The sequence below is a fragment of the Montipora capricornis genome, chromosome 6, assembly GCF_036669925.1.
Source record: "Montipora capricornis isolate CH-2021 chromosome 6, ASM3666992v2, whole genome shotgun sequence".
NCBI classification, from domain to species: domain Eukaryota; kingdom Metazoa; phylum Cnidaria; class Anthozoa; order Scleractinia; family Acroporidae; genus Montipora; species Montipora capricornis.
Genome location: NC_090888.1, coordinates 55,204,696 through 55,227,040, shown reverse-complemented (window position 1 = coordinate 55,227,040; position 22,345 = coordinate 55,204,696). Strand labels below are relative to the sequence as shown.

Here is a 22,345-nt window from a genome sequence, read left to right as displayed (position 1 = left end):
TTGTAAAAACGACTTATTGCTTTATCACTCTTCTTGTAATTTCATCATGTATTTTAAAACATTGCTATGCCTCCTAGAGGCTTTGGCTACAGAAATAGGGCAAAAAGTGACCACTATTTTTTCAAATTTGTAAAGAAATGAATAAGAGGATTTCAAATTTTTGCAAAGCCCCGTGTCTTAATTATTGCATGCAGTAATTTCATACTATCAACTTTTTTCACTAGCAAACAGTCGAGCGAAAATGAGCAGAGTGATTGTAAACGATTTAGGCATACTAAATGTACAGGCTGTTCAGAAACCTTTGTAGGTTTATAATGTTTCGATTCAAGAGGGGATGTAAGAAAGTATGTATACATTCCGTAGAGTAAGTAGAAAAGTCCATTCCAGGCAGATCAAGGGAGAATGAATGGAATACATTTACCTGATTGGCAATGACTAGGTCAAAGACACGAGGTCTACGGGAAATAGATTTCTCTCTTTCGGTGGCAGCCTGTTAATATATAAGAAAAATAATGGATGGTTCCGATAATTGTACCTCTGCGTGGTGATACAAAATTCTAAAGCGCTCTTACCTAGGTACACCTTGTTTTACGATTAGAGGGTGGTTCGTTTTCGTCAGCGCAGTTTTCAAACTCCAGTTTCCTTTTTGCGATGTAGTTTCGATATCCATGTTTCATGTGGTCCACATTTTTTTGAGTTCCTTTCGTGAAGCGCCCATTCGCGTTGTGCTTTACGTGGTGAGAGAGAGAGAGAGGGAGAAAGGCTCTGACTGACAAATGATGAATACGGTGAATTTCCTCCTTCTTTATCTTTCGAGTTAGCCGCAACCAAACCCAGCACTGAGTAAAAGTACAGAAACGTCCTGTTTTGTTTACGATGTGATCCCCGCTTTCGATAATCGACACTTTCTGTCAAAGATAAACTGGTGGCTCTTTTAACATTTTCTCTTCTTTCGAAACAGCGGCCTATACCAGGGAAACAACTTGCATCTCGAGCTTCCAGCAATTTTATGAAGTTTATCCGGACGATGTTACTAAACGGGGAACGGGGAAGCCATGTTTGTTTACATTTTTTGCGTGAACATCTCGTGGATTTAAAATCTCGCACCATACTGAGCGCCCAGCTTGCACGCGGTCGTAAAACTCTAGGGAGCCTCCTTAAGTGACTAGCCTGCGTAGCAGGCGATAGGATTAGGAGTCTTTCTCCCGAATTCTCTCCCTGCCCCCTCTCCTTAGAAAAGGCAAAAGGCAAAAGGTAAAAGGCATTTTTATCAAATTGCAATTTACAGCCTGGCGTTTGCCGTAAATGCGACGCTAAAATCTCCCTCTTTTCAGTTGAGGATTTCCTTCTTACATTTACCCTTTAAATCAAACAGCATACCGTAAAAGGCACAGCACTGAAACATCGCTTATCAAACTTACGGAAAATTGGAAAAGAGCAATCGATGATAGTAATATTGTCGGGATCCTATCTACCGACATGTCCAAGGCCTTTGATTTGTTAAATCCTCCATTGCCCTTGAGAAAGCTGGACGCATATGGCTTCTCAACGTCATCCAACGTCTTAATGCGGTCTTACTTTACTGGAAGAAAATACAGAGCCGTGAAAATCGGCTGGTAATCACGGTGAGGAAAATATGCCTGCAGAAACGCCACCGATACTTTGTGAAGTATTCGTCGAAACTTTGTGTCGACGTTATGTTGGATTTGATGTATTACTTTAAAACCACTCAGTTTCATCGCCTTCAGCAGGAAAGCGTTGTTTTGGGGAATGATGGGATTGATGCAATGCCTTAACACTCCTTATTCCAGCCCAATGATAGCCTCAGATAATCTAGGAATCTTAAAATAGTGAAAGCTTTACATTCGACATCTGATCGTATCGCACCAAATGATGTTGAAAAATTGTAAGTGAAAAGAAAATATGTACCTACGTGATATATCTCCAAACAAAAGCTGAATATATAGGCGGTCAACAAGTTTGTCAGTCGTGACGTTTGGTGCGAAGTATTCAACAAATGAACACTTCTCCGTTGAGAATTAGCTGTTGAAAGCTGTAAGAGTTTGCGAAGAGTTTGCGATAACACTAAGAGGTTTCAAGACTAATGGTTGTTTATAAAGCTGTTTTGTGATCAAATTTCACCAGTTTTTTCACCCACGGAAAGCAACTGTGAACTGATACGCAAACATGCCGCGCTTAGTTTTAATACCCACAAAGTAGTTTTGGTGCAAACATTTTATGCGTTTCTCGAGCTCGTAACATCTTTATACTTGAGTTGATGGACGTTTTTTGAATTGCTCAAGATGACGAACTCACTTTCGGGTAGATGCGAAATTCGGCGTGTTTCCCACTGAGCTCACATAGCCTGCGGCCAAAACATTAATTTTCAGAAATGCAAAGAGTAAAAGCTTACTTTATTTCGTTCCAGCATAATATTTCCGCCGATGAAAAGTATACAGGATCTCTTACAGCCTTCGTATTATAAGCCAAGTTTTTTCAGTTGATATATTTTTGTCACCCGCGTCGCATAAACACTCTTAGTGGTCCTGGCTCTGTGAACGTTAATTAATTTTCTGTTTGGAGCTTTCTTTGATGGATGCGTACATCAACTTATTTGCTTCATTTATTTCACACTATTTACAGAGATGATGGACCAATTACCAAATAAAAATTATTTTACATAACAAGTTAACCATACATGCAACGTAAAATCTAGAAAAGAGGCTCCAATTGCGGGCTACCAGTCGAGACAATTTGACTGGTAGCCAATCGGAACAACTAGCATTGTCATGTGAGATAAATAGACTTTGATAACATGTTCTGTGGTGTTGAAAAGCAATGAATTCATTTAATTAGACTACTCGATTAAATTGGAATTCTCCTGATAAGCGCTGACGGACAACTCGAATGACTCCAACCCGTGCTTAAATGCTTAAAGCCGTGTGACAAGAGGTGGTGGTGGTGGTGGTGGTCGAGGGGGGAGGGGAGGATATGGCAGTTTATTTCATGCCATAACGACGAGCATCCTTTTGTGTTACCGGTACGGCGTTGTCATAGTGATTTTCATATTGATTTTCCTTCCGTGATTAGTTATTTCCCCTGGAAATGACAGTGGTTTCTCATCCGAAACTTAAATATTTAAGGTGGCTCAAACCAGTGACAATGTCAAAAGAGTGACGCCTATTTGAAGGATTGACTCTACAACACTATTTCATGTAACGGCAATGTTTGGTTACCCTTCTAAAACACCAATGATATTGCCTAAGAAAATGTTCTCATTATTGTGACTAGTTAAGCCAGTATAGCTACAGGAAAGCCGTCTAAAATCACCCAATATTTCGTCTTTAAAAGCCGCTTATTTCTCCAAAACGAACAATTTTTATTGCTGGAGAGTAATCAGTTTGCTCAGACGAGAGGCATTCCTCAAAGTTAAAAAAACGTTCATTCTCAGCGGATTTAGAGGCGCCTTAATATCTTCAGTGGTGGAGATAGGCAATGCGCTGAGTTTCAACTTAACATGCTAATCACTTTCTGACAATACGATTGCATGTGATAGAAGTACTAAAAAACAACAACAACAACAACAAAAAACAAGCAAAAAACAAAACAAAACAAAGTACTAAAGACAAAGTAGACAAAATACAGGGCGTGAGTTTCGGTTTCCTTGCGGGCAAATTTTACGGAAACAATGGCTAACTTCGGGTCTGAAGGAAACTGAAAATTCATCAAACGACCTCATAAAGCATCGTATTCTTAAATCTGATTATCACTGAATTCTCTTTGGCTCTTTAGTACGGTGCTCGCTATTCTCAGAAATCGTTTCAGTTCTATCATTATTTCAATCAAACGTGACCGGAAACGTAAGGTTTATCACGAATTCCTGATCCGCATCTGATTCCGATTCTGTATATGATTTCGGATCCCACTTGTCAAAGAGAATAACACCAAGATTATTATCACATAAGAATTATTTCTTTGGAACTTTCAACAATCAATGTTTTTAAACTTAGCAACCGAGGATGAAATCGTTGAGATCGCGCGTTCGTTTCAATCAGGTTAAGCTGCTGGCTACGGTAATGTTCCTAGTCTCCTATCAAGCAATCCATTAAGTGTATATCCGCTCCTCTAATACACATCGTCTATTTATCCCTCCCTAATGGTCTCGTTTCAAACGAAATGAAAATTGTTCGTGTTGTTACTATTCTAGCTCATTTTCTCTCGCATCATTAAAAAAATGGGCAAAATCTTCCTATGTTCCGAAATATTGGTTTTTTAATGTAAGATCGACTCTCGTCTTTCCACCTCTTGCTTTCCATGATCTTTTCTTTCTTGTAGTTTGTGAGGAAACCTAATTTCATATAAGGCCCAAGGTTTCATTTAGGTTCTTCGTCACTTCCTTTTTTTTAATTTGGTAATCTTGTATTTTCTGTAATTGATCAGTGCAGTGTGGCAAAATGTAAGTTAAGATAAAGATAAACAATGTCTGGCGAGAAATTGGTTGGTGATTCTCAACGGAGTGCGTCGGTGATGTTTGTAACGATTTCCGGTCAAAATTTACTTTATCGAATTCAAAAACTTTCTTCATCGGTTAAAGGCTCATACAAAATATGTTTTGATTTAGTCACACCACGAAAACTTGAAAACATTGATGTGATGTTTTTAAGTGTGAATACAATTCTTTCTTGGTAACACGTCGCCAAGAACAGGTGCAAAATGGCTGCGCAAAAGTACTCGTTTGAAGTAAACTTTTTGCGTTTTTCTACAAAGAGCGTAACTTTTTACCATTAAATGTGACGGCTTGCCTGATTTGAGCTTGAAAAAAAAAAGGAGATATAGGCTTTACATACATTGAGTATTTTTTTCGACCCAAATAGTATTGAAATGAGGGACTGAAAAATATCATCTTTTTCGCCTCTTGACAAAGACGCGGAACTATCTTCCATTACAAATTAGACAACGAGTAAATCCACTGATCGCTGAATGAATATATTAGTTTAATAAATTAATGTGTCTGGTCCGACAGTTCAATTCAGTCTCTCCAAAGATCTCGGCATTTGTTTTCTCACGTAACCTTGAATATGCACACTCTCAGCATATCAGTGAGTAGACTGAGGTGTGTTTGAAAATCTTGGCCAACGTTTGAAGTGGAGTAAATTTTATATTCTGGGCAGAAACTTATCCACCAGATAAAGTTATCCACCCTTTGAACAAATGGGGCCTCGTGGTGAGGTTAACACAACAGAGGCAGGCCCGAATCAATACTGTGCCCTCTCCGAAGGACAAAAATACGATAAGAACACTTTGATCTACTATTTGCGAAAAGCACGTGGATTTTTTTGCCGTCTCACAAAGTTTATGAGTAACAGTTTTGAGGCCTTACCATTTCCACACGAAACTTTCTCCTCATTTAGTGACCTTGAGAGTCGATGCAGCCGACGATGTACATCAAAATTGTCTGGTCCAAATGATTGCTTTCTCATTTAATGACAAGTGTTTACAGGGACGCGACGTCAATCTGTGCAGTAATCAATTTGCTGAGTGGTTAAAGAGCAAACACGTCTTTTCACCGGTAATCGGACTGTTTCGCTTTTTAATGGCGTTTAAAAAAAAGTCATCTTCTATTTCTTTGTCAGAACAGAAAATGATAATAAAAAAATCTCATTTGAATGATTAATACAAGCTCGTAACTTAAATAACCACTATCCTCCCGCTGTTATAGGAAAATTGAAAGGTCGTGGAAATCAATCCTCTTCGCTGTGGTTCAATTTTCACAGAAGCTGTGTTTTGAAGGCTCGTTGTTTATAATATATTTGGTGTGATACGGATACTATGGGTATGGCGCGTTTTTATTGTCAAAATCCAAACGTGAATTCGGCAATTCAAACATTCAATTCGGCAATTCAATTCAATTGGGCCTAAGGTTAGCTTTAATGTATGTTTGAATTTTGACCGCCAAACGCGCCATTACTACGAAGCTGTTGGAACCAAATTCTTTAGGAAACCATTTCGAGGTTAAGTAAAAGGAAATTCGTGACTTTAAGACGACCAAATAACCATCCACGGATAAGCCATGCTCTTTGAGGTCGATCGGTGCAATGAGGAAAGTCGAATGAGTCAACGCTGAAAAGCAAAACTCGGATCGATTTACGAACCGAGCCAGTACAGTAATTAGCCTGAGAAAGGCTATTTCTCGTAGTGAAGGTAACCATGCTTAATTGAAGTGGTTATGAACTTCAAAAAAGCCAATTGAATAATTGAAACGAACTTACAATAATCCACACCTTTAATCGATTCCGTCGCTGAAGACACTTCCGCAAACGAAACTGTCCGCTAAGAACTGGCCTCAGTCACCTGCGTTTCTAGTGATTACAGTGGATTTTGTGGGAACGCTCTTCAACACCTACGTGTGTATTAATTCAAAATTGGAAAAATTGCCGAAATAGTAATCTGTGATTACTTTAACTCGTTGTGTTTATCTTAATTGTTCTTCCCACGAAGCTTCAATGTGAAAAAAATACATTACCTTGCTTCAATATATTTTTTGCTGAATTGCTAAATATGTACTACTTACACTCTGATACATATGAGCAAAAAGAAAAATAACAAATCTAGAGCGTTCTTGAACATTCCAAGTCGGATCGGCCAATCTCTTCCAGGGAAGAGATGGCCTTCGCACATAATATATGCTCCAGTGTTTTCTTTGAAAAAGACTCTTGGATAGCAAGGGGGTTTTGATTAATGAAAAACTGAAATAACGAGGAGTCCCTCTAAGGCTTTATTAGCGGAACAAGAATGGTAGCATGAATTTGTGAATAAATTAATGGAATGAGAGGCGTTCATTGATTCCGTGAGGATAGAGTGTACCACAGCAGTTGAAAGATGAATTTTTGTTCCAGATTCTTGGGGCTTTCTGTCTTCCCGTGGTGTAGGGATAGGCCGCAAATTGTCATGTTGTGGTGGGAGGGATTAGGAAGATTAAAGTGGCGCGTAACTGGTTTTTATGCACTATGATCTGTGTCGCTTTTTCTACATCGCGTAGTTGTTCGCGAAAGCGATCCGCCAATCTTCTCCCTGTTTCGTCTATGTAGGTCTTCTTACGTAGTGTGCAAGTTATGCATGCAATAGAGGACGTTTGCGGAGATGCATGTAAAGTGGTCAGTGATTTTAACGGATCGATTCGGTCCGGAGATCTTAACCATGTTAGAAATAAAATGACAACTAGTTTTGCATCGTGTGTGTGTACATTTGAAAGTTCCCGGTTGGTTGTTGTTACCTATGTTTTTGTCGCGTTTGAATGAAATAAGTGGTGATAGAGGAAATATATGTTTAGTTTCAGGATCATTGCGGAGAATTTTGAGAATGACATTTTTGACTGCAAGGTTTCGTGGATGGTGGGTGAGGGTGAATGGAATTCTGTTGGTTTCTTCGTTCTGTAATGTTTGTGGGGTGGTCTCTCGATCGATTTCTTGAGCACGATGTTTGCCTGTGGTGACAGCGCAGCTGAGCAAGAGTAGCCACGTTTTTTGAAAAACTGGTACATTTCCTCGCACTTGCCGCTAAAGTCAGACTCGTCACTACAGAGGCGCCTTAGTCTAAGAAATTGAGAGAATGGGATGGCACTTTTATGTGATGTGGATGTGAGGACGAATGCAGCACGTAGTAATGGCAATCTGTTGATTTGTATCGTGCTCAAATTCATGTTACCATATTTCCACCAATGGCAAAGCTCCTCCACACAGAATTTATCGATTTACGGGAAAAGTTGTTTTGTTGAATGAAAATATTTTTGTTGAAGTTGCATAAATATATTCGTTCCATAAAACGTAACTTTGGGCGTTGAAGTTGATTAATAAACTTTATTTATCAACGCTCGCGCTTCTTATCCTCGCGCGATCATGTGATATTCTTAATAAAATCCAAATCTGAGACGTTAACATGACAAGCATTGTAACGAAAATGCAAAGATAAAATACGTTTGCTTTGAATTTGGATTTTTAAATTGATGTCACCAACGGCCGCACCCTTTTCCAAGTGAACAGGATGCACTAATACTACTGGCTGGCATGTCTGTAACCATGACGAAATCAATATCCTCACACGTCAAAGATTTTCGCGATGAAGATATCCAATTTTAGGAACATTTTTTTTTACAAAAACACATAACACAAATACTTTGGAACTAACCGTCCTAATCGCAGACATTAACTTAGATAACAACATGATTCTGCTATTTTTTTATAAAACAGTTTTTGTTCAGCCGAAGTGACCGCTATGTATATATCTTTCAGGTTTTATCTTACACCAATCGTAGAACATCAGAAAATTAACATTTCTTATTGTTTATCGAGCGTGTTAGTATAACGTAAGTACTTTCCAAGTATTTCAAATGGTTTATGGTTGTCTATTCATCTATATCTTTATAATAAATTAATCATATAGATCATTATATACTGATTAAATGCTAAGATTTTCTTTTTGCTAGAAAAAAAATCGTATTTTCATCGCGCGCAGCACTCGAAGATAAAATTCGTGTCCCCGGACGGCCGTAATATCCTCTATTTATGTTATATATTGGAATATGATGAGCTTTCGTTTTTTACAGGTTAACGGAAAAAGATACACTTTTCAAAACTCATTACTCTTGAAGGGTTGTAACTTTCAAGAGCCTTTTTTTAAGCAGTAGGAACAACTGAAAAATCCCAATTTTTCATCGATTCCTTTTTTTAAAAAAATCATATCTTCAAAACGCGCAGCACTCGAAGATTAAAACCGTATCCCCGCCCGGCCATGTAATATCCTCTACACAAGTTTTATCAGCGGCACCCAAAGAATTATGTCGTTGAAAATCTTAATTCGGAAGACCGAATTTCGAAATCAGAGATATCCCTGGGTCTTTCCAAATAACGACGAAGCTAACCCTTTCCCGTGGCGAGATGGCCCTTTATGGGAAGCTATACATTGTAATAAGTCCAGGACATATTTTCGGAGTGACAAAATCAGTGAATCCGGCGAACGAGTTTCCAGTTCTTCTGCTGTGTTACTTATATTTCTTATGAGATCGTCTGTCCCGTATATTTTCATAGAACTGAAAAGATATAACTTATCATAATCTAGGCTATGACCAGCGTGCGGTTTATAAAATGTAAAATCACCCCCAAACATTGCACAAACTCCAGAGTTTATGCTGCCGTTGTTTCAGTATGTTTTTTACTTGCATTAACTATAGTGACGATGAAACTAAGTAATTGACAAAGATACGATTTTTCGCTTATTCATGCGGGAACAAAGAAGATATTGGTAATGACTAGAAATATCAGCGAGCCCGTACCTGTTGGTATAATGAAAATACCGTTCAAGTTAAGTCCGGCACATCTCCGTCTACTGGGCCGATGTCAATTTGCGAGCATTCGGAGAACACTTCAGATTTTCTTACTGTGTCTTTCTCAATTATTTATATTGTGTCCCGAAGAAGGAACTGATATAATTAATAGGGGAAGTGGGATTTAGATATTTGTCTTGTAGCGCGAAAAATCTGTTGTAAATTGATTATATAGCATGTAACACCAAATTTTGAAACCCTATTTTTTAGAATAATTGGTTACTCTAACTCCTCGATCTCTTCCGTTGTGTTTCACGAAGTATCCCCACAAAATGAATTTGATTGAAGGCAGTTTATCTAAGTCTGCGGTCGAGACAATAAGCTTTTACAAATGTCTGTGAATTCAAAGTAATTAAAGATGTGGCCATGACGTCCGCTTCATAAATATCCGAAAACGGACTTCGCCTCAGAATCCTTCAACAACTTGAAATTCGATTCAGTAAAAGAAAAATTCAAATCCACCTGCGAAATTAGTGGTCTTTGATTTTGTGTTCAATTGAACTGAAGAGCATGCATGAGTACCTATTTCAACACTTGCATTATATGAACGTGCATGCTTGCGTAAATACACTTTATTTCTACTTGAAAATCGATTAGAGTTCATTGGACAGCTAACATAGACAGCTTTTGTCAAGAGAAAAATTAATCATTTTCTTTTGCTTTTGTTTATATTTATTTTATGACGGTGACATAAAATTCGCTAAAATGAAAAATTAGAAGAAAAGCAAAGGAAGCAGATATTTAATTAGCTTTGTTAATGGCCGTTTTTATACTAGAGTCGCATAATTCGTCTGGGACGAACTTGGGCAAACATTTTTTCTGCGGCTGTTAAATTCGTCTAGTGTAAAGACAGGCACAACACGAGTTATGCGTCTTGTGCCCGTCTTTATACTAGGCGAATTTAACAGCCGCAGAAAAGATTGTTTGCCCAAGTTCGTTCGAGACGAATTATGGGTCTCATATAGTTCGTCCCGTCTTTACACTAGACGGATAACATGAGAGACGTATAATTCGTCTGGACGGATTATGCGTCTCTAGTATAAAAACGATTATTGAAGGGCTCTAAGCTACTGATAATTTTTTTTGCGTACAGCAAATGGTAGTGCCCCAGTAACACGCATAGGGATCGAAATTTTGTGAACTAAAAGTGATCACTCTTGCCATGCCTGCTAATGATTGTACCGATAAATTAATCCTGGCCCGTCACTTCTTTTTGGATGCTATGTGATTTCAGGGTTTGTGCGCCATCATGGATTGGGTGAAAACTGGCCCCGGCCTCGATTGCATACGAGGGCTTGTAGCCCATGTAGTAGCCTTCAGCAACTGTCCAGTATACACGATATTATTCACTTAATGTATGGTCCCGAGGAAAACAGTCTGTTTTGTTTTCCCGAGAGTCTTGATGTTTCCCGAGACGAAGTCGAGGGAAACATCAGGACTCGAGGGAAACTGAAAACTAACTAGTTTCCCGAGGGACCAGACATTAAGTACTTTGTTGTATATTTAGACTTTTCCCTCAACAATTGCAGCAAAACATCTGGAGCGGGCAACAACTGTGGAATTGTATCCCGATCAGGATACATTTGAACTTGATCAGGGGCATGTGACCAAGAACTAACCAATCACAGCGCTCGTTTTGTTGAGTGAAAGGCTAGGTATATAACAAAGCCCTTTGCTCAATTTTGTTTTACTATTCGTCATCACACGACGCGAACGAGATGGACGAATCGTGAATATCTTACGATATTCCCAACTAAGTTATATTTTGAAGTGACGTTTTCGTCGACTTCGCCGTCGTCGATGTGAAAGTAGGGAGCTTTAGCAACGACAACGGCGATGGCAACGAGAACGTCACAAATTTGCATAGTCAGTGGGCAAAAGCAATAGCTTTGCACGTCCTGCACATGCGTTTTTCATTTTTGTCCATTTCTTTTCCGTCGTCAGCAAAGCAACAACGTGAAATAACCGAGACCGCGGAAATACGTTTTTGTGACGTCACAGTAACTGGTCAGTGGTCATCACCGTGAGGCTGTGGAGTTCGATGAAAGGATCGGTATTTTGCGTGATAGTAAAGTGAAAATGTTATTGATACTGCTAATTTTTTGTGAGTTTGATTCCCTGAAACGGGTTTTTAATACTTACACCACATCCGCAACGAATAGTGGTACAAGGGAGTCATTTTGAGTGGATTAGTGTACAATTTGCTGACTCGAGCTGACAAAGCTTCAAGCGCCCTCTCCCTCACAGCATAGTTAGTAGGAGTTTTGAAACTGGTTGGATTCAAGGTGTAAATTGCGTGAAGCGACATAGGTAAGTCGTATAATTTTCACACTAACTTCATGTTGACACGTCGCTTGTTCGCCTCGCATAATTTGTTCACTTATTTATTTATTTACTTATTAGAGATTCACTCCACTAAATTACAAACAGGTGATTACTTAATTGATTAATTAATCGCTACAGCCACAGATAAGCCGCCTGGTCTTAGACTTTGCGCCTAACATCTTTTGTAATCTATATTTAGTTGCCTCGTAATCGCCACTTAAGAGTATTAACCTTCACGAAAACAACAATTTCACATCGAGTGCAACTTCAGTTTGGTTCTGAAATGAGAACTCTCCAAAAGGTGAGCCGAGTTTCAAAGCTAAGTTTACAGTATTCGCTCTAAGTTTTAACTTTTTTGGCTGTCGACCGAGACTCATGGCGAAAACCATTTAAAAGTTGCCGGCATTTCACGGTGTTTTCGTTAAGGTGCGCCGCTGACCAGAAAAATACTGCAGCCCACTTCCCCCCCGCCAAAAGAAAACGTATTTCTGCGGTGTCGAAATAACCAAGTTTGAAGTGTTATGGAGAACGTTAGCACTTGGAGATAAAGTTTCATTTTTCTCCCCTAAATTAAGTGCCGGTAATACCGGTTTCATTCCTGAGGGACTGCCACACCTTTATCATATTAAAAAGCTTGAACAGTTGCGACGTGATCGTAATAACGTGAGTTTATGTTTTTACAAGCCGTTCTCGTTGCCGTTGCCGTTCCCGTCGTCGTTGCTAAAGCTCCCTAGTAACTAGGGACCTCAACATCTACAACGGCGACGTCAACGAAAACGTCGTTCAAAATTACAAGTTTGCATTTTCCAAACTTTTTCGTCATTAGTCTAGTTCGTCGAACTTCTATAAACTACTCGAACCATTCAGGAACTGAAGTGGGAGGAACGGTGTTGAATTGAAATTCGTCTCTATGTGCTCACGTTGGCCATAGAGCTTGAGATTTTGGTCATTTACGTTGAAGATTCGTAGAGAACTAAAAAAATGTACAGATTTTACACACCGCACGTGTCGAGCGATTGCTTTGCTCATTAAATGCTATAGTTTGGTGGCGTTCTCGTTGACGTCACCGTCGTAAAATGTTAAGGTGAATCTATACACTGATGTGCAGCATTGATACATCATTAATCAATAACAAAAGCAGTGCAGGGTCTAGTAATGAACCCTGTGGTTCTCCGCGGATGACTGGTAACCACTCTTAACTTGTTTCAAAGATTTTATGCAATATTTAACAAGGCAAAAGAATTTAAGGGCCGACAGACGTCAGAGGGTAAAAGTGCCCTGTTACCCGCGAATGTAGACCGACGACCGCTGTTGCTGTTACCCTTTCTGTTGCCGTTGCACTTTGTTTTTTTTTGTGCTATACAACAAATCACTTAATGAACGGTCCCTCGGGAAGCAGTTCATTTTGTTTCCCTCGAATCTCAATGTTACCCTCGGCTGCGCCTCCGGTAACCATTGAGATTCTCGGGAAACAAAATGAACTGCTTCCCTCGGGACCAGTCATTAAGTGTTTGTTATTTTTTATATGACCCCCAAATACAGAATATAGCTAAGCATTGATTTTTTCAAATAATCCTTTTTGAAAATGTTCTGGGTATTTCAGTATTGTTTATCTCTTTAAAAAGAACATTTTTTCAAAATAAAAAGAAAACCATACTTAGCTGGATGCAATTCGAATACAAATTATCAAACCACTGATTAAATACAGAAACACGTAGACAAATTTAGAGTTTTGTTTTAGTGACCACGTGACCATGAGCGTGGCATAATGACAGCATGTTTAGGGTCATTGGTTTACAAAAGTTGGAAACTGACCAAAATAATGCCACATTCTCTCAAATTACGTAACCATTACATCCTTGGCAACGCACCCCAAAAAACACTTCAGTAAGCCCTTTAACTGGGCCTTACTAAAATGGATTTAAAGCCACAGAAATTTCTAAAAACAAAATCATGTATAACTTTTATTTGGTCGTTTGTGAAACAGTGCGAATACTACTGCAGATGGGTCCACTCATTTGCGACAACAGTTGCTATTGTGGTAGAAATAGCGGATAAGATTGTGGACGGAGCCATAACCTTCGAATATCATGAAGGAAGATTGTTTCATTCTCAAAAGGCGTCCGTTTTTGCAGCCTTGGTCACATTCACCATAACCGGATGCTTCATTTCTCTCGGTCGCCTCTACTTTTACTTTTGCCAGTTAGGACATAGTAGCAAAGCTGTGGACGACACTGAAGGCACAAATCTTTACGAGGAGCGATTTCTCCAGATGAGCGCTTTGAAAATCGTTCTCGAAGCTTTTCCTCAGTCTGTAATTGCCAGGTTTTATTTTGTTGACTGTCCCATGGAGAAATATGGCTGGGGGTTTGGACTGTATACAAGCTTCGATATCTATTGTGGAGCCCCGTTTGTCTCCTTCTACTCGTATTTCTTGTTATACCTTCGAAAACGGACCCAGAAAGGGATCAAGGAAATGGAACTGCATGCAGGGATGGTGTGTGTCATGTGCGTTGCAAGCAGTTTAGCATCAGCAGGTCTTGTGTTTGTGTCCTTGTCTTTACTTGATGCGTATAAAAGGTGCTGAGAAGATTTGAGTCGGTATAGGCCAACGGAATGACTTGGAACTAGTTAATTTTAAAACTAACCTTTCAGTTGTAATCCGTCGTCAATTAAGCAGCACACAAGTTGAATCCTCTAAATTTGTTTGAATATGTAGGTCTATAAAAGAGTAAGAAATGTCAGGCTACTTGCTTGAAATTTATTAATAACCATGCATAAATTAATAACTCGTGAGTTCTTATCACATTAACTTGTTGCTAAAAAGAAAAATGCATTTAATTTTAAGCGTTTGCCAGGGGCTATGTCACGTTACTTTAGGGTGTTTCGGGGAAATCTGTAGTTAATCACGAGTTTAACTGACTCGAAAATGGTGGAATCCTTTACTGATATAATTATCGTTACATTACGAACAAGAGGATTCTGAGCAAAAACGACTTTTATCCGGGCGATTTGCCATAAACTTGAAAAACGCCGGGCCGACTTTTTTCAAGATTACCCAAATGCAATCCGTTTCAATCTTGTCCATTTGTGTCCATCTATGCTTCTCTTGCCTTTTGCTGTATTTTTTTATGTTGTTCAGCAGTTTTAAGTGGCTATTGCAATGTTTCATTCTACTTTTTGTGCATTTTGGGTGTCATGAAATTGCATCTTTTTGTGTGACATAGTTAAGCCACCTTTTCGGTAAATTTGACAAGTAGTATGATCCCATTTAGCGTGAATCGTACGTCATGAGAGCGGATCTCAAGTGACTATAAAAGCGGGTAAGTCAAGCCCTACGTCAAGGTAGACCTAAAGCTGGCGTTTAATTTACTTAGTCATTTTTCGATCTTCAAAAAAATAATCTTGAAATTCACTCTATTCAATCAGTTTAATTTCGTTGCTATGTGATTACTTTCTTACATGAGTACAGTTTATGACAGTCATTTCTTGATCGTGTGACTGACTGAGTTGGACAAAGGGTAAATTTGCCAACTCCGGCATGGCATTTGCAAGTTGTCGTTCCACCACTGTTTTTTATAAGTATTTGAAGCCATCTGCTCATTTTTATACCCTTCATTACTTGATAAACGCCGAAGAAAATTTGCCCAAATCTTAACTTGAGAACGTTTTAAAATATTGGTATCGGTATCGATCTTTGAGAATAATAATAATAATAATAATAATAATAATAATAATAATAATAATAATAATAATAATAATAATAATAATAACAATAATACCGAAACTTCGTAGCAGCACGAAGTAAGATATCGCTTTGATGATCCATACGATGTTTTTAAAAATCATCTTTAATCAATACATGTTTCGGATGAAACATCATACATTGTCAGTTGTACAATGAGAAATAAACTAAAGTTGAGCAATAAATAGTGTAACAAAGTGAGATATAACATGAATAATTAAGGATAAAGGCGAGGACAGAACAACCACGAAACAAAACAGAAAAAACCAAACTATTTAAGCTAAGAAAAATAATAATAATAATAATAATAATAATAATAAACTTAAAGGCCGTATACATTATTAGGGAGTTTTATTAGCCTTTATTATTATTTTTTTAATTTTATTAGGGATTTTTATTAGAATTTTTCTTCTTTACAACGATCTATGAGAAAGAAGATTTAAGATTTGTAGATACACAGATCAATGGTTAGGATTTTTATATTTAGGTACTTAGGATATACTATTATGTAGGATATATATGATATCGATGGAGGATTGTAATTTTTTTAGGGATTAACAGGAATTGGTTACGCTTTTTGGGCGCCCAAATTTTGCAAATAGATGTTACAATAAACTGCAAATAATAATAATAATAATCTACCGTCCACTCAAAGTGTATCAAGAAACGAATTTAGTTGCAAAATGAGTGAGAAAAGAATCCAACTTGGTAGAACAAGATGGACGGAGAGAATGTGTATCGATCTTAAGCAGTGTAAAAAGAAAGCGACAGACCTTCATCAATCCGAAAACTGTCCTAGAAAAGAGAATGGCCGGAAAGAAGGGATAATGAATTTAATGCTGCACTACTGGAACAGCATGGGCTACCAGCACTTGAATAAAACCGCAAAAAATCTACGGGATAAACTCGCACACGTTGAGAAAACAACCATGGCTATATCAACACGGATCACTGATGAAATAAGACAGCAACAACAGGAATCACAAACATGTAATCGTCCGAATTCAACCTCAGGAAGTACACCTACAAATTCAAGTTTTATTTCAACAAGAGCGACTCAAGATCAAAATGTAAATTACTCACCAACAACACAAGTCGACCATGGAAATGCGAACACAGCTAACTATGAAGAAGGCCTGGAATATCGTAGCTTATTAAAGGCAGCTCAAAACCAAATAAACCAGGAGACTGGAGTAACAGGGAAGAGAATACTTTTACGAGAAAGAAGGGGAAAACCTGAGTACCCGGGGAAAAACCTCTCGGTGGAGACTAGCGACTGAACCAACAAACTCAGCCTACATGTGGCGTCGAATCCGGGAAGCGATCCCGGGCCAGCCCTGCATCCCAATCAGTGGACGAGTTTTTTTCAGTTTTTTTCCATAGTTGTGCGGACTACAATGTATGCGGGATGTCTGAAAGAAACAAATATACATCATCTGCATCGCTCGCGGTAATAAAAACAGGTTTCAAATATTGCTTTGCTGTTTTTTTTTGTGTGTACTATTGTCGGTGACACTTAAGAAGGTCTCGTCATAGGTCAGTTTCTTAATCTTAAAACGAGAATGAAATAAACACCATCTGTTTCATCGATTTTTTATATATATTGCGTTTTGCATCTTCCATCAACGTTGAAAACAGTGTTTTTGACCGGGAATTTAGACGCAGTATTCGAAGCACGTCAAACAATTGAAAAACGCCGAAAGCGTTTTGTACATCAAACTGTATTACAATAGACCTGAAAATTTGAGCTGAATCGGACAAAAACTGTTTAAGTTGTAGCTCCGTAAAAGGTCGCGGCTCTTAAAGGGAACCTCCACTTCAACAAGAAAAGAACTTTAAATCACAAGAAACAGCCGTTACAGTCAAGTCAGTCTAAAGTATTTTAAAAGAAAGTGTTGTGTCCGAAATAAATACGTTTGAGGATCGCCTGTTTTTGTTTTCAAATTTCGCAATATTCGACGTATTCGAGTCGACAAAACGCCAAATATGGCCCGATTCAAACAATGCACTCAGTCTGCCGTGTCGAACTCATTGAATTGAGTTCGACATCTGAATCACCTGTCGATTTTCTGCCGCAATTTCGACAGGCTGTGTGAAACTTGATGCAGAAATGCGGCAACGATTCAAACATCGAACTTAAGCCGTGTTGAATCAAATGCATACATTATTATAATGTATCAACATATTTGCAAGACATTCCTACGATTAATACGGCAGGTCCAACATGAAATAAATGCGGCACAATTTAACTCGACATCGGAATTAGCTGTCGAATTTAAGTTGAACTCAGTTCATTTGAGTTTGACACGGTAGAGGTGCGACGCTTTAATCGGGCCTTAAAGAAAAAGAAAATCAGAAGCAATCTAAAAAAACGCCAGTTTCAAGCAGCAGAAGGAGTTGAGTGGCTTGGGGCAGAAGCGAATAGAGACGACGGCGACGAGTGAATTTGATTTTGGACAAAACAGAAGTGAAATTATTCTCTAATTTCACGAGTATACCAGCTGATTAGCTATTAATATCATGGGTGACAAATCATTCCTTAATTTTCAAACCTGGACGCCATTTTGGCACTGTAGGAAAAGTTGCCATGGCAACATTGTAATTTCACATGTGAAATTGAAAATTAAGACTGAAATTTCGCGCCAAAATTAAGGAGTAATAATAATTTTTCACCCATGTTATTATAGTGTTAACATTTTCGTTAACTCTGAGATAGATTGATTTAGTTGAAACAGAAAATCTGTACGGGCAAAACCAATGTTTTATTTCAGAGTAAAAATAATAAAAAAAAAGGTTTAACTAAATCACTACCTTCCTGGGCCTAGTTAACAAATCAAAAGTGGTTCAGCGTTGTCTGTACTCTTATCGAAAATTCGTCATCAAAGTGGTCAAAATGTTGTGTACTCACGAGGTGCAGTCGAGTGATTCCACAACAAATTTTGACCACTGTGATGACTAATGTTGTTGTCGATCAGAGTACAGACAACGCAGAACCACTTTCGATTTGTTTTTTACCACAATATTCAACGCCAAAGAAAGTTTTTATTTCAGAGCGTGACCAAAATTATGACACGAACAAAGAGTAAGCGTTGTCTATAACTTTCTCGCAATATGATTGGTTTATTTCCCAAAATGAGCGTTCCTCATTGGCTATTACATTGCTGGACAAATTGAATTGAGCATGACGCATGCAGCATTGTCTGGACTCTAATTAGCCAAGATTGCGAGATTACAAGCAGTTGTGGTAAAATATCTTTTTTTCTTTGAAAACTCAATAATATGGGGGGGGGGGGGGGGGGGGTCGGTCGACGATGGGAACGGAAATAAAAAAGTGAACGGCCTTTCTTTGTCAGATTCTGCACAAACTACATTCTATATAATCGTGCGACTTTGAACCGTCGAACCGGTCTTTTTCCCAAAATACTGTCATTGATCGTGTAATTTGAAATATAAATTATATATCATGGTACAAAAGGATAAGGAACGCATCAAACCACTAAACAGTCCACTTGGTATTGAATTTTTCCTAAAGTTAAGCTTCGCAAATAGGAAGTCAAAGTCTGCGAAAGAAGTCTATGAAAGAAAGGAAGGAAGTCCAAAATGCGCGTCAACAAGAATAGCAAATATCATAAGTTAGAACTCCCGGACAAATAGCACTCTTTTCACATGACGTCACGATCTAGCGCTTAAAGTATTGTGGGATTAATATGCGGACAAAGACAAAGACGTTTGTCGGCCTTGCAATCCCATAATGCTTTGCAATAGTCTATTTTTATCAACTGTGGAAAATGCTATTGTTTTTCACCAAAAAAAAAAAAAAAGGCGCCATGGTAACAAAGAGCAAAGATGGCCCTCGGCAAGCAGCTAATATGGCAATTTTCGCAAAAGTCGCAAGGGTTTTGCCATCAAGGACAAAATGCTCGCAATAATCGAAAATATAGGAAGAGAAAAAGACAACAATAAATAAAGTGGTTCAGCAAGGAGCAAAGTCAGGGATAACGTAAAAAGAAACTGAAGAGATGGAACATAAATGTAAAAGGGTATCAAGTCCTGCCAAGAAAATCAGTGTCAGAAAATTCTGATGCAAAAGAAACAAAAATCAATGTCGATGGATCTGAAAACAGGGTGGCTTAGTCTGTTGAGCATCGGATTACTGTGCGGGAGGTAGCGAGATCGGAAAACTGATCAGCTGATTCCGGCCGGACCCGTAACACTTAGGAAGAAGGTGCTGCCTTCGTAATGACACCTGCGAATGGTTACACTCTCCAAAGACTTACGTCTTCTCTGATAAGAACGATAACCCGAAGGCCCTGTCTCAATACCCTCAATATTCACAACCCTAGGGGGTACAGGGATGGCGGATGGCATTCGCCTCCCACCAATGTGGCCCGGGTTCGATTCCCAGACTCTGCGTCATATGTGGGTTTGAGTTTGTTGGTTCTCTACTCTGCACCGAGAGGTTTACTCCAGATACTCCGGTTTCCCCTCTCCTCAAAAACCAACTTTTCACTTGATTTGCGTTAATTGTTAATTTCAGTTTACAGTGTCCCCATTTAGTGCTCCAGCGTTTGAACGACTAGACACTGAAATAAAGTACCTTTCATGAGGAGCTTAACTTGGGTCAGGAATATGGGTCCCCGCTGTTTAGGTAAAAAAAAAATTACCAAAATCTCAGTGGGAGTTGTAACAAGACTCACACTAAAAAGGCAGAGCGAGAGACAAAAGGAGAGAGAGGTGTTAATCTTGACACATTTGTTGGGCCGACAAATAACTCAAATTACTTTAAATTAATTTTGAGTGATATGTCAAAATAGTCCAGAGGCACAGTAAATCAATCTGAAATATTTTCTAAAACACGGTTTACAACGGCCAGCATCATGCAATTAAAAAATGGAAAATTACTTCTTTATTCTCTTTATTTCAAAGTAATTTAAACACAGGCAAATTATATCTTAACTTTCAGGCTACCGAGATGCAACTTGTTTTGCCCGGCATACACTTTTCTCAACAGCAACGGTGAATTGGTTCTTTTCTGATTTTAAAGCAATCCATTTTTAAGTTTTATACTTATGGAACTCGATAACTGAGGAATAAAACTCAACAGCTATTACACCTTCGAGCATCTGCTTCCCTAATTCTCCGGTTAAACATGAAACGTTAGTGATCGATGTATTGGTGTATTTGTTAATTTAAACACAGGCAAATTATTTCTTAACTGTCAGGCTACCGAGATGCAACTTGTTTTGCCCGGCATACACTTTTCTCAACAGCAACGGTGAATTGGTTCATTTCTGATTTTAAAGCAATCCATTTTTAAGTTTTATACTTATGGAACTCGATAACTGAGGAATAAAACTCAACAGCTATTACACCTTCGAACATCTGCTTCCCTAATTCTCCGGTTAAACATGAAACGCGTTAGTGATGGATTGGTGTATTTGTTAATTTAAACACAGGCAAATTATTTCTTAACCCTCAGGCTTCCGAGATATAACTTGTTTTGCCTGGCATACACTTTTCACAACAGCAACGGTGAATTGGTTCTTTTCTGATTTTAAAGCAATCCATTTTTAAGTTTTATACTTATGGAACAGCTATTACACCTTCGAACATAATTCTCCGGTTAAACATGAAACGTTAGTGATGGATTGGTGTATTTGTTAATTTAAACACAGGCAAATTATTTCTTAACTTTCAGGCTACCGAGATATAACTTATTTTGCCTGGCATACACTTTTCTCAACAGCAACGGTGAATTGGTTCTTTTCTGATTTTAAAGCAAACCATTTTTAAGTTTTATACTTATGGAACTCGATAACTGAGGAATAAAACTCAACAGCTATTACACCTTGGTACATAATTCTCCGGTTAAACATGAAACGTTAGTGATGTATTGGTGTATTTGTTAATTTAAACAAAGGCAAATTATTTCTTAACTTTCAGGCTACCGAGATATAACTTGTTTTGCCTGGCATACACTTTTCTCAACAGCAACGGTGAATTGGTTCTTTTCTTATTTTAAAGCAAACCATTTTTAAGTTTTCTACTCATGGAACTCGATAACTGAGGAATAAAACTCAACAGCTATTACACCTTGGTACATAATTCTCCGGTTAAACATGAAACGTTAGTGATGTATTGGTGTATTTGTTAATTTAAACACAGGCAAATTATTTTGTCAGTTAACTTTCAGGCTCCCGAGATGCAACTTGTCTTTGCCTGGCATACACTTTTCTCAACAGCAACGGTGAATTGGTTCTTTTCTGATTTTAAAGCAATCCATTTTTAAGTTTTATACTTATGGAACTCGATAACTGAGGAATAAAACTCAACAGCTATTACACCTTCGAACATCTGCTTCCCTAATTCTCCGGTTAAACATGAAACGTTAGTGATGGATTGGTGTATTTGTTAATTTAAACACAGGCAAATTATTTCTTAACTTTCAGGCTACCGAGATATAACTTGTTTTGCCTGGCATACACTTTTCTCAACAGCAACGGTGAATTGGTTCTTTTCTAATTTTAAAGCAAACCATTTTTAAGTTTTATACTCATGGAACTCGATAACTGAGGAATAAAACTCAACAGCTATTACACCTTCGTACATAATTCTCCGGTTAAACATGAAACGTTAGTGATGTATTGGTGTATTTGTTAATTTAAACACAGGCAAATTATTTTGTCAGTTAACTTTCAGGCTACCGAGATGCAACTTGTCTTTGCCTGGCATACACTTTTCTCAACAGCAAAGGTGAACTGCTTCTTTTCTGATTTTAAAGGAATCCATTTTTAAGTTCTATACTTATGGAACTCGATAACTGAGGAATAAAACTCAACAGCTATTACACCTTCGAACATAATTCTCCGGTTAAACATGAAACGTTAGTGATGTAT

At 38.2% G+C, this 22,345-nt stretch overlaps 1 protein-coding gene across 5 annotated transcripts in view; it reads right to left on the bottom strand.

Annotated features, from left to right (window-relative positions):
* Nucleotides 1-22,345, bottom strand: part of LOC138052518 (neuromedin-U receptor 2-like) — a 67,778-nt gene that overhangs the window by 33,203 nt on the left and 12,230 nt on the right. The window contains exons 1-2 of one of the 5 annotated variants that reach the window (XM_068899050.1): nucleotides 1,930-2,033; nucleotides 1,422-1,582 (exon numbers count right to left, since the gene is read on the bottom strand). The gene's annotated coding sequence lies outside the window, so the exon portion shown is untranslated. Of the gene's footprint in view, nucleotides 1-1,421; nucleotides 1,583-1,929; nucleotides 2,034-5,380; nucleotides 5,428-9,328; nucleotides 9,461-14,352; nucleotides 14,426-22,345 lie in introns of those variants that run through there. The other 4 variants (XM_068899051.1, XM_068899049.1, XM_068899056.1 and 1 more) reach the window with 4 other exon arrangements.